Source organism: Puma concolor, unplaced genomic scaffold, assembly GCF_028749965.1.
Source record: "Puma concolor isolate L17-30 unplaced genomic scaffold, mPumCon1.1.hap2 unalloc_scaffold_7, whole genome shotgun sequence".
Taxonomy (NCBI): domain Eukaryota; kingdom Metazoa; phylum Chordata; class Mammalia; order Carnivora; family Felidae; genus Puma; species Puma concolor.
Genome location: NW_028240280.1, coordinates 155,293 through 167,550, shown reverse-complemented (window position 1 = coordinate 167,550; position 12,258 = coordinate 155,293). Strand labels below are relative to the sequence as shown.

Sequence of the window (12,258 nt, the reverse complement as noted above, 5' to 3'; positions counted from 1 at the left end):
CCTGGGCACTCTTGATACCTCTGCCAGCTATCTGTATGCTGATTTGATTAGTTACCGTTAACTAGATTCGATCCAAGGGAGCCAGTAACACTTGGTTCCCACAGACAATGGTCATGACCAGGTGGAGGTAGGAAATGCAAGACAAGTTAGTTTGTGCAAGAATTCAGAAATGAGGGAGGGAGAGAGAGCTGAACTGATCTATGAGATGCAGCCTAGGTAGAAGGGGGAAATTGCAATAAACAGAACCAAGAAATTTCCTCCTTCGTAGACTCAAAAGAGACAGAATAGATTCTGTTGTGCCTGGAGGTATTCATGTGAGAGGATTCTGCCTCAATTTAGGTTGTTCCTGACTTGGGACCTTGCAGATCCCTCTCTAAGAATCTGGTGCATGCCAATATCAAGAAATCTACTTTTCTCTATGGGTGTCCCCTGTGTCTCTGTCTCAGGCTCTTGGGAGTACAGGTTTTGCTTTTTAATGATAGAATGAAACATTCACACTGGCAACCAGGGATTTCTTTATAGTTGGACAATCCTAAGGACATTCAAGACCCTTTTTGCTTTGGGTAAATCAACACTCTGCACATAGTTGGCTAAAGAAAGGACAAGAATGCATTCACTTCCTGATCACATCACTCCTAGTGATTTTCTTATTATAAATGTCCAAGCAGGCTGAGGCCACTTCATGTACGCTGAGCTTGTCAGCTACCTGGTTGGACACAGAGTCCTTGGGGGCAGCCTCTAAGACCAGAGGGAGAGGGCTGATGCACAAGTTCCCCAAAGCGAACAAACCAGGAAGCACAGAGCACCAACGACATTTCACTTTCCAACACCAACACTTCGGACACCACGGTTCCCAGGGCTACCAAACTTCACAAATGTGAACAACGTGCTGATAGGAAAACTAACTACGTATAAGAGGGACTCTAAACTTACAAAGCTTGAAGAAGAATCTTGACAGGCCTTCCAGGAGCCATCTAATAGTATAAAATACTATTAATACTATTAAATGGCTCTTATTCAGTAGAGTTTCTGACATTTTTTTAAATGATTTTAAGGAAGTATAACTCAAACATCATACGAGCCCCTTATTTAAGACAAAGATCTCAGTGGCTTTTAGTATCTTCCCATGTCCTTCTTTCTGGACATTATGAAGCTCAGGTTTCCATCCTGTCAACACTACTCTTTTTGGAGCAAGTGGCCCAGACAGGATCCACAACTTCATGTGGACAGGTGTGGCCAGAACCCCTACATGCTGGTGGAGAAACCTTGCCCTGACTTAATGGGTTTTCCAAAAGAACTGAGTTCTCATCAAGGACTCCATGAAAAAGCTGTTTTTTTAACCACAGTCTGAAAAAGATCAATAAATACAAAAGGAAGAAGTCACTGATGTCGGATGTGTACTCACATTTGTGTTGGGGTAACCGGGATACCCGAGTAAGAGCATCCAGAAAAATAGCTTCCGAACCGTCATATTCTGGTCCTTTCAGGGGGCGCCTGGGCACCAGAGAGGAGGTGCAGATGGGGGTGAGGAGGTGGTGGGGGTGGGAGGGGAAGGGACGGGGTGGGAAAGGGGGTGAGGTGGGGGGGTGGGGTTTAAATGGGGATGGGATTGGGGAGGGGGGTGTGGCAGGAGAAGAAGGGGGTCAGGGAGAGTACTCGGATCAGATCAAGTACAAGAAGGGAGGGAGGAGGGTTCAGAGAAGTTAGTAGCTCAGCAGGTCAGTAAATCACTAGATGAGTAGGCCACAAGTAGCCAGTTAAGTAGACTGTCAGTAGCAGGTGGAGCAGACGAAGATGTCTCTTCATCCAAGTCTTCACCTGTTTGAGCATTGCCATAGCAATTCAGACGGTTTATGCTCTCTCTCCACCAATCAGCTGCCTTCGACCCTGATAGCTCACAAAGGACACCCCGCATGACCATGGCTTTTCAAAAGCCCCTTCCATTATGTACATATCTGGGGGCATGTGTGTCCCTATGGGAGTGTCTATGTATGTCTGGGTTTTGTACGTGTATATATTAGTTATGTGTGTGAATTTGCTGCCCCTTGGGTCTTACCGTGTGTGGTGTCTGTGTGTGTGTGTGTGGGTGTGGGTGTGGGTGTGGGTGTGGGTGTGGGTGTGTGTGTTCTCCTGGGGGTGTCACTGGCCGTGTCTGCAGTGTGGGTCTGTGTGAATCTGTCCATAAGCCCCATACCTGTGTTCCCAGGTGAGGCTGGGTGTGATCCTGTGCTTGTGGTGTCTGTTTATTTCTTAGTGAGTATGGGTGTCTGTGAACCTCAGAAATGAGCTGCCACAAAGGGGACTCCCCAGGGGCGCCTGGGTGGCGCAGTCGGTTAAGCGTCCGACTTCAGCCAGGTCACGATCTCGCGGTCCGTGAGTTCGAGCCCCGCGTCAGGCTCTGGGCTGATGGCTCGGAGCCTGGAGCCTGTTTCCAATTCTGTGTCTCCCTCTCTCTCTGCCCCTCCCCCGTTCATGCTCTGTCTCTCTCTGTCCCAAAAATAAAATAAACGTTGAAAAAAAGAAATCAAAGGGGACTCCCCAAAGGCGACCCCCAGCAATGGGTGAATATGAGACAATCTATCTCTTCATTAGATTCTGTTGGGAAAACTGTATATCTACATGCAAAAGAATGAAAGTGAACCCTTCCCTTACATGATACACAAAAATCTACTTAAAATGGCTTAAAGACTTAAATGTAACACCTGAAACCATCATACTTCTAGGAAAAATCAAAGAGGAAAGCTCTTTCACTATGCTCTAGGCAATGAGATTTTGGGATTGGCACCAAAAGCATACGCAGTAAAAGTAAAAATAAATTTTTATTTTTAATTATAATTATATAATATATATATATATTTTTTATTTATATATATCTAATATATATATTTATATATATTTATATATATAATTATATAATTATATATATTTTTTATATATTTATAATATATATATTTGTATATATATATTTTATATATATATTTTTTATGTATTTTATTTTATATATTTTATATATTTTTTAATTATATATATTTTTTATTTATCTCTATAAATAAATATATATTTTATATATAATATAAATATATTATATATATAATAATATATAAATATAAATATATGTAATGTATATATACATGTGTATATATATATATAAAATTATATAATGTATAATATAAATATAATATAATAATATATATTATATATAATAATATATAATATAATAAAATATATAATATATATTATATAAATATAAATATATATAATAATATATACATATTAATATTATTATTATTAAAAATATATATAAATATATATATAAAATATATATTTTTATTTATATATATAAATATATGTTTATATTTTATAATGCACAAAATATACACAAAATGCACAAAATATAATGCACATAATGCACAAAAAATATAAATAAATATATATATTATATATTTATATAAATAAATATATATATATTATATATTTATATAAATATATATAAATATAAAAATATATTTATTTTTTATATATTATATATATTTATATAAATATAAATATATATATATAATTATAATTAATTATAATTAAAATTGGGCCCACATCAAACTAAAAAGCACAGGGAAGGAAAGGGAAGGAAACCATCAACAAAATGGAAAAGCAACCTACAGAATCGGAGAATACATTTGCAGACCATCTCCAAGAAAGAGTTAATATACAAAACAAATAAGGAGTTCACATGAATAGTTAACCTTAAAAATAAAACTACCAGTTATGTTACCAGGAAAAGAAAATGGCTTATTTAGGAATAGCAGAGAACTGCCCCTTGGGAGAAGGAAGCTATAGCAAGTCTGGAGAACAAAGGAGAGGAACACTTTTGTAGAGGAAAGGAAGAAATTGGGAGGGCTATGATCTAGTGAAAGTCCATTGGAGTACACTGGGAGATCCAAGTATAGTGGCTTTTCATTGCTTAAGTTGTGACCGTCATCAGCTGGGCCATCATGAGGGAAGAAGAAAGACCTTTCTTCCTCTTGCTGAGGTAGTATAGCAGTAGCTGAAGTAGTGTCAGCTTACAAGATATGTCTCCTTCCAGTGGGTCTGCAGGAAATGACACGTGGTAGAGCCTGTGAGCTTCCCCCTTCTGGCCCCCTGACTCCATTTTCTTTAAGGTTTTATTTTCTTTCCAGTTCATTAGCATACAGTGTTGCATTCGTTTCAGGTATACAATAGAGTAATTCAACACTTCCACTTTAAATAAAGTTTCCTCTTACAATTTTCCCAAAGTCAACAGCAAAGAAACCATATAACAGGGTGAAAAAGTGGGCAAGGACCCAAATAGACTTTTTCCAAAGAAGACATACAGAAGGCTAACCGGTATGAGAAAAGATGCTCAACATCGCTAATTGTCAGGCAAATGCAAACCCAAACCACAATGAGCTATTACCTCACACCTGTTTGTTAGGATGGCTATTCTCCAAAAGTCAAAAGATAACAACTGTGGGCAAGGATGTGGAGGAAGGGTGAACCCTTAAGCACTATTTCCAGGAATGTAAATTGGTACAGCCATTGTGGAAAACAGTTTGGGGGTTCTCAAAAAGTTAAAAATAGAAATACCATATGATCCAGCAATCCCACTTCTGGGTGTAGATCACTATCTCAATGAGACATCTGTACTCCCATGTTCATTGCGATATTATTCAGTAGCCAAGATATGGAAACAACTTGAAGTGCCCATCAAAAGAAAGAAAAATGGCCTGTGCATTCAGTGGAATAGTATCTGGCCAGAAGAAAGAAGGAAGTTCTACCATTTCTGACAACGTGGGTGAACCCAGAGGACATGATTCTAAGTGAAATTAGTCAGACGCAAACAGACAGATATTGTATAATCTCATGCACATGTGAACTCTTCGTCTAAAGAAAAGTTGAACTTGTAGAGACAGAGAGTTGAAGGGTAGTTACCAGAGGCTGGAGGATGGGCAAAAGGGGGAGATACTGATCAAAACGTACAAACTTTCCATTGTAAGATGCACAAGTTCTAGCGACCTAACGTACAGTACGGTGACTACAGTTAACAATACCATATCGTATACTTGAAATTGACGAAGAGAGCAGATCTCAAGCATTCTAACCACACCACAAAAACAAAGTAGCTATGGGTGGTGATGGATATGTTAACTAGTTTCATTGTGGTTATCACTTGTCAGTGTATGCATATATCAACGTATCACATTGTAAGTCTCAAATACATAAAATTTTTATTCATCAAAAACAATAAATAAGTAAGTAAATAAAGACCAAAATAAAGAGATAAATGAACAAAATTCCAATGTGTGAAAATGACTTTGGATAATGCCTGAAACATAGTAACAGCCACCAGAGATACAAGAGGACCTGGGAAATAGATACATACGTGGTACTTCAGTATACCTGGAGCAAAAAGGTGAGGAGAGAATACAGGCTTCTTTTAAGAGATGAAGCTGGAGAAGTAACCAAAGCCTGCTTCTGCAGGACCTTGCAAACCAGTAAAGAACTTTGTGCTTTTTCCGGAAAGTACTGAGAAGCCATTGAAGAATTTCAATCATTCACTGACTGATTGCTGAGCTTTCATTGTTAAAAGATCAGTCTGATTGGAGATGGAGAATGGGTTGACGTGAAATGGAAGTGGGTGGCAGGAAAAGTAAACAGGCCAATTTTAAGGCTGCGCATGAGATGATGGTGGCCTGGCCTATGTTAGTTGCGCAAGACTGGAAGTAGTGGGACGATGAGGCAATTGTTTCAAGACATACACGTGAGAGGTCTTGATGATTAGCTATTGGGGTTGGGAGAGAGGGAGAGGTCTGATGGGTCAGTTGCTACAGTGGGATCGAGAAGGGCAAGAGACAACTTGCATTGAGCTACGACAGGATGACCTTGGTGGGAATGATACAACTGGGAGGTGAAGGCCAGAACCCAGATGACCATATGTTGAGGAGAGGCTGGGAAGTGAAGAGTGGAGTCAGGATTATTGACTTGGCAACAGTACTGCTTGTTGCCACCTAACATCCATTCCCACCTTCTCTCATATTGAGAGAATTCCTGATATTTGGTTGGGTACATGGCTTTGTAGACTGGGCCTTTACATTACCAGGAAGTGTTAAGTTATGGTCAACAGAATGCAAATGGAAGTGAGGTGTGCTATGGGCAATGGCGTTAAAAGAAAGGATACGCTCTCCCCTCCCCATTTTCCTTGCCTGCTGGCTGCAAGCAGATCTGCTGTGCTGAGTCATCTTTGACCTTGTCAGTAAGGAACCACAGAGCAAGCATACAGAATCCTGGGTATCTGACACTATAGGGTAACCATTGTGGGTTTGAACATATACCTAGACTGTTACATGAAAGAGAAATACATATTTTGTTGAAGCCACGGTTATTTATAGCCCCTGTTAGAGCAACCCGCTCTATATCCAAACTATTACAGAATTTGATACGAGAAGGGAGTGGCTGCTAGTGTAGAACCCAACATAAGTGGCATAGGTTTGGTGGGCAGGCAGTAGGTGGGAAGGCACAGGTATTACAGTCTGGTGGCAAGTCTGGTGACGGTTTTTATGTTGTGACAAAACACTAAGCTGTTGTCTATGATCATTCTCGTGGCGGATCACATGCCATCAGAACCTGAAACTCAAGAAGAAATTAATCGTAATATTTGGAATGTGGTGTCTGTGGGATGCATTTTGCCACTTTCACCAGGAACCTGCCACAAACAGACCTCAGGCTAGGGTCGGCCAGTCTGCCAGCACTGATTCAGGGGTATACAGCTCTTCTAAGGAAGCTCTTTCTGCCTGTAGATGACAATCCAATTTGGCGGCAACGAGAGTGACTAGTGCCGCCAAAGCCTGAGAGAGGCAAAAACTTCTGCAGCCCAAACTGAAGGAATTACACGTGGCTTTCAATAGGTAGCCTAAGCAGGACAGGACACCCAAGCCTTTCTCAGTCACCTCCCCAATATGGCTGACTCAAGGTAAACTGGCTAAGTGCAAAATAGCTGTCATTGATTTAGTAGGGAGACTTGGTAAAGCCCAGAACAAGCTACACAGAAGACCAGAGTTTTCAGGCCCCAAAACTATGCCTGAACAAAATATTTCAGTAGGATTATTTACATATGGAATTTGACAGACATAAAAGTAGACCAGAAGCCTAAATGTTTGAGGGAATTTTCTTTCAAAAGAAACCATAGCCTAGGAAAATGGGGAGGAGAGAGCATATCCTTTCTTGTAACGCCATTGTCAATAAGGCATAGACTAGTTTGACCTCTAATACAATCCTTATGATCCCCTTTCTGCGCAGCAGGAAGTGGGCTGCAAAAGCCATCCTGTCCTCAAGAAGGGTATATTCTTCCAAACATCCACCTCAGATTTGTCCACAGAGGATGATGAACATGAAAGAATGTTCCAGAGGGAAAGACAAAAGCTAAAGATGACAGCAGAGGAAGGAATGCTTCCCAGACAGCAGAATCAGGACCTACTGAATGAACTGAGGCCCCAAAGAGTGCCAGGACAGGGTTCTGTCATAATTCATGCCCAGGGGAGTTGGATCATTGCTAGGGACCTATGTTACCTCATTATTCACTCTTCTCTTTCCAGTATTGGAGTTTTTATAGCAATATCCTACTCCAGGGATAGATATTGGTTGGTTTGGAGACTAGACATAACTCATGCTTTAGTTTATAGTTTGTCAGAGAGGAATTCTATCCCTACTGAATGGAGAGAACCAGGGAGTAACAAGAGATACTAAATTTTGACCCAGATGTAGTCATTCTATGAGACCTGGAGGTTATATTTCTTGAATATGACAATGTTCTATGCGTGGGGATGATGCTCTGTGTGTATTTGCGGACAGTTGTTTAATCAAAGGGGTGGACCCTGACAGAAACTGTTAGTGGTCACTCAATAGTCATGCCCTCAGTTCTCTCATAGAAATGGAATGCCCTATTTCTGGCCGAACACATAACCACTCAAAAGGAAAGACCACATTTCCCAGCCTCTCACGAAGCTACGTACAGCCAGGCGACTAAGTTCAGACCAATTAAATGTGAGCAGAAGTGATATGGAAAACTTTCTGGTTATTCTCTGAAGCTAGAGGCATGTCCTCCCCTTTCCCACGTTCACTTCCCACTTCCTGGATGTGGACATGATGCTGAGTCCTCTCAGTTCTACCCTAGAGGTGGTGGAGCACCTTCACAGAAGGAACCTGAGTCCCTGAGAGGGTGGAGCTGCTAAGCCAGCTATGGACTGCATATGCCCAGACTATTCAGGAAGGAAGGAATAAGTTACTGGGTGTGTTTGTTGAAGCAACCGAACCTATATCTAACCAGACATTGCTCGAAAGAATTTGTTCGTATTGTAGACAGTAGGAAGCTAATAACAGCATTTGAACTCTCATGATTTGTTACAAGTATTTTTGTTCTAATGTTGAGTACATTGATGATATGCCAGTATCATCAAATGAAAATCACTAATCCCGAGTTTCTAGAACTTGAATAAATCTATCAATAACCCAAAGCAGTCATTGTTTACTCTTTTCTATGTTTGCAAACGTGGATGGGAATTGGGAAGAAGAGCGCCAGCCACCTGAAACAGATAAATTTACACATCACACAGTTAGAAAAATGAAGTTAAAATTCCAACAAAGGATACATGTTCGATATTTTGTGAAATACTGGGACTGCTTTGAAATGTATATTATCAATACCTCCTTTTAAACAACCTTCTTAGATTTTGCTAACTCGAGACTCTAAGGTCTACCTTTCCCTCTTCTGCTGAGTATCACAAGGTCTCCTCTCCAGATCTAAATGCTACAAACTTTGTTATGAGACAGTCTTATGGGACAATATCTAGAGGACTTTCAATGTGACAGTTTTTAAAAGAAACCCTGACATTTTTGTGGGTTCAGTGTTGAGGGCTCAGGGCTCTTGTGACTGATGAGCAATCTCTTTCATCAGGGCAAGACTTTGTGATAAAATCTTACTCGACTTCTGTGTCTGTTATTTTAAAGTCTACCACACCTGGCACTATAGTCTGTGGCCTATTTCTCTTGACATACTATTAAAAGTCAAGATATATTCATTGTTTCATTTTGCCTCACCGCCCCCAAGCCCCACCTTCCACAGGCAAAGGAGATTGTCTTTTAGGCCTAGGAGCCAATGAAAGTGATCCAGTACTTGGTTTGTTCCAAGTCTGGGAAAGTTCCTCCTGCCCCAGAGCTGGCATTGAAATTGCAAACGGTAAGCACTTCTCAGAGGAGACAGGGACAACAGCTCCCCCATCCTCCCAATATCCCAAGTCCCTTAATAGAGTCTGTTGTTGAAGTTGGTAGATATTCGTGTTCCATTTCTTTCTCCCCAGCAGTCTGACTCTTGTTTGTATTCATAAAGAAATTGTTGACCTTATGGATTCGTTCGCAGCGCTATGACCTCAAAGATGATCTCTCTGAGACACGTACCGACACACTGCCTTTTCTACAACTTGCCTAGGTGGTTCCCCGAGACAAATGTGGAGCCGGTTTCAAATCTTCTCTGTGACCTGGTGTGCCTGATGAGGACCAAGGAGAAAAACTGCTACTTGGACCTTCAAATTTTCTGACTCCAAGACCCAAGGCAAAACAATTCTCCACACTTTAATTTGATAAAGGATGTGCTAAACCAAAGGTCCCAACTTGAAAAGGTAAAACCAAAAAAGTTTTTCAACTTTGAAATGTTGGCAAAGACCCCCTGGTAAGGTGTCTGTTTCATAACCAAAGATCATGAGATTCAAACCCCATCCATGCCTGGCCCTAGAAAGTACAAATTCACAGGAGAGGTGTTCTAGCAAGTGACTAAAAACACAGGCTTGGCAGCCAAACAGGTTTGTGTTTAAATCCTGGCCTTGTCACTAAAACCAAATGTCCTTGAGGAAACTGCTTAGCTAAAACCTTAGTTTTGTCATCAGTCAAATGGAGATGTCAATGGTACCTGTTTCTTAGCGTTGTTGCAGAGATTAGATGAGATAATCAATGACCCCAAAGGAGAAGAAGACAAAGGGAGCTCTGGAAGAATGATTAAGCTCTCCCAGAAAGTGGCTAGCATCCTCTCTGACACATGGGCCCTCAGCCATGGGGACCAACTGAAGATATTCCTGCGCCCAGCACCAGAAACCTACTGGAGCTGCCTGGCCTGGGTGCGATTGGGTAAGACATGGGAGAGGGGCCCCTGGGACAGAGGCTCCTATGGGATTCCAGTCTCAGTCATTCACAGAATGGAGAGGTGGTAAAAGGATGTCCATCTGATGCCTGAATTCTTCCCATTGTGTGGGGGTCTATAAACAGGCCTAAGGTTTCATCTCAGTTCCACGAACTGCCACTTTTGTAATATCATCCCTCTCTGAGCCTCAGTTCCTTATGTGTGAAATGGGCACAGTAATAGAGTCAGACTTGTGTGTTATTGTGAAAATGAAACACAAATTATCCACAGAGAGTGCTTAACTACCTTGTAGGCCATTTATCACCTCAAGGAAATCTTAGCCTCTGAGAGGCTCCAAAATATAAATATTTTTTGGAATTAGGAGGTTCCTAGGAAACTCAAAGCACATGTTCCCTGGAGATTTCCCATGAAGTGTTTGCCATTATAAGTTCCCACAAATGGCTCAGCCTATTGCTTTTGCCTAATAATAGGCTTGTAGTTAAAAAACAAAAAATCCTGAAGAGCATTCAAAGAGCAGGTATCCTTGAGAATGCCAGGTGTGGGAGGCACAAAGAAGACAAGACAGGAGTGAGCCACACCACGGCTCAACAGAAGCCCTTGAGTACTTCAGGAAGTAAGTCCTATTTTTTGAAGGCCCTATGCTTGGAGGCTCATCTTTGCCATGTAGTTCCCAAGAGTTGGGGTGCCTGAGGTAGCTCACAAACCCCTCAGTCCTCTGGGACAACTTCTGTATTATGAGATCCTCCTGACTGTGGGTCACCACACCTGGAGTGGGGTTGCTTGTGAGACTCTGTCTCTGCCTCTCCTGTTTCCATATATTTTATCCTTTTATCCGTTATTGTACAGACACTGTTAAGCTATCTTTCAGATCCTTTTCAGAGGGAATTGTTCCATAAGCAGCTGTTGAATTCTTGTGTTCATGGGAGGAGGTGAGTTCACGATCCTCCCATGCTGCCATCTTGACCCCAGCTCCACAGTCCATACTCTAAACCACATGTGAAATAATACATGTTTAAAACCACTCTGTGGGCAAATAGCAATGATACGTTTCTTCTGAACGTGTATTCTGAAATGTTATCAAAAGTCCATGGAATGAAAATCGCTGAGCAAGAAGCTGGAGCTAAGGATGAATGAGACAAAGTTCTACCCTCAGAGGGGCTGAAACACTCCTAGGGGAGATGAGATCGATGAAGGAGCAATTTAATGCAAGCACGAAGGTCCTCGGTAAATTGACAAGGAGTTCAGAAGGAAAAGAAACTCCCTTCAGCTAGAAAATCAGGAAAGGATGCTGCAAGGAGGTAGCACAACATGCATATTCCCACTGCAAAGAAGCCACTCTGGGGGACTATACCTTTGTTTTCATTGTAGTGCTTCTGCTTAAAAATAGTTTAGGACGGGGGCGCCTGGGTGGCGCAGTCGGTTAAGCGTCCGACTTCAGCCAGGTCACGATCTCGCGGTCCGTGAGTTCGAGCCCCGCTTCGGGCTCTGGGCTGATGGCTCGAGCCTGGAGCCTGCTTCCGATTCTGTGTCTCCCTCTCTCTCTGCCCCTCCCCCGTTCATGCTCTGTCTCTCTCTGTCCCAAAAATAAATAAACGTTGAAAAAATTAAAAAAAAAAAAAGTTTAGGACGATACTTTGGGAAAGGGTCACCAAGGAAAGCAGCGTCATTACTCTAAACTTCCCTTTTTTATTCAGAAGTGTACTTCCCAGAATGAGATTTCAACATCCCACTGTTAATCATGGATAGAACAACTACACAAAAGATCAACCAGGAAATAGGAGAGTTGAACAACACTGCAAAACAACTATGTTGATTCAAAGTGAATAAAAGTTGTTTGTTTGTTTGTTTTAATTTTAGACAGAAGGGAGAAGACTTTCATTTAAGCCTAAGTTAAGATAGCCACCAAGGATACAAAATCTTCACAAAGAAGAGACTTCTCTGAGGAAGGAATAGTCAGTGCAGGATTACATATGTTTTTTTCACACAAAGCATCATAAATCATCATAGCCAATGACATTCCAGAAAGTTACAGACTTTATCTCATGTTTTAGTATCTG

The 12,258-nt window shown here is 41.2% G+C and overlaps 1 protein-coding gene across 4 annotated transcripts in view; it reads left to right on the top strand.

Moving 5' to 3' along the window:
* Positions 1-12,258, top strand: part of LOC147571022 (transport and Golgi organization protein 1 homolog) — a 131,740-nt gene that overhangs the window by 52,141 nt on the left and 67,341 nt on the right. For 2 of the 4 annotated variants that reach the window (XR_015247765.1, XR_015247768.1), the window contains exons 3-4: positions 9,497-10,188; positions 11,048-11,557. The gene's annotated coding sequence lies outside the window, so the exon portion shown is untranslated. Of the gene's footprint in view, positions 1-9,496; positions 10,189-11,047; positions 11,558-12,058; positions 12,088-12,258 lie in introns of those variants that run through there. The other 2 variants (XR_015247767.1, XR_015247766.1) reach the window with 2 other exon arrangements.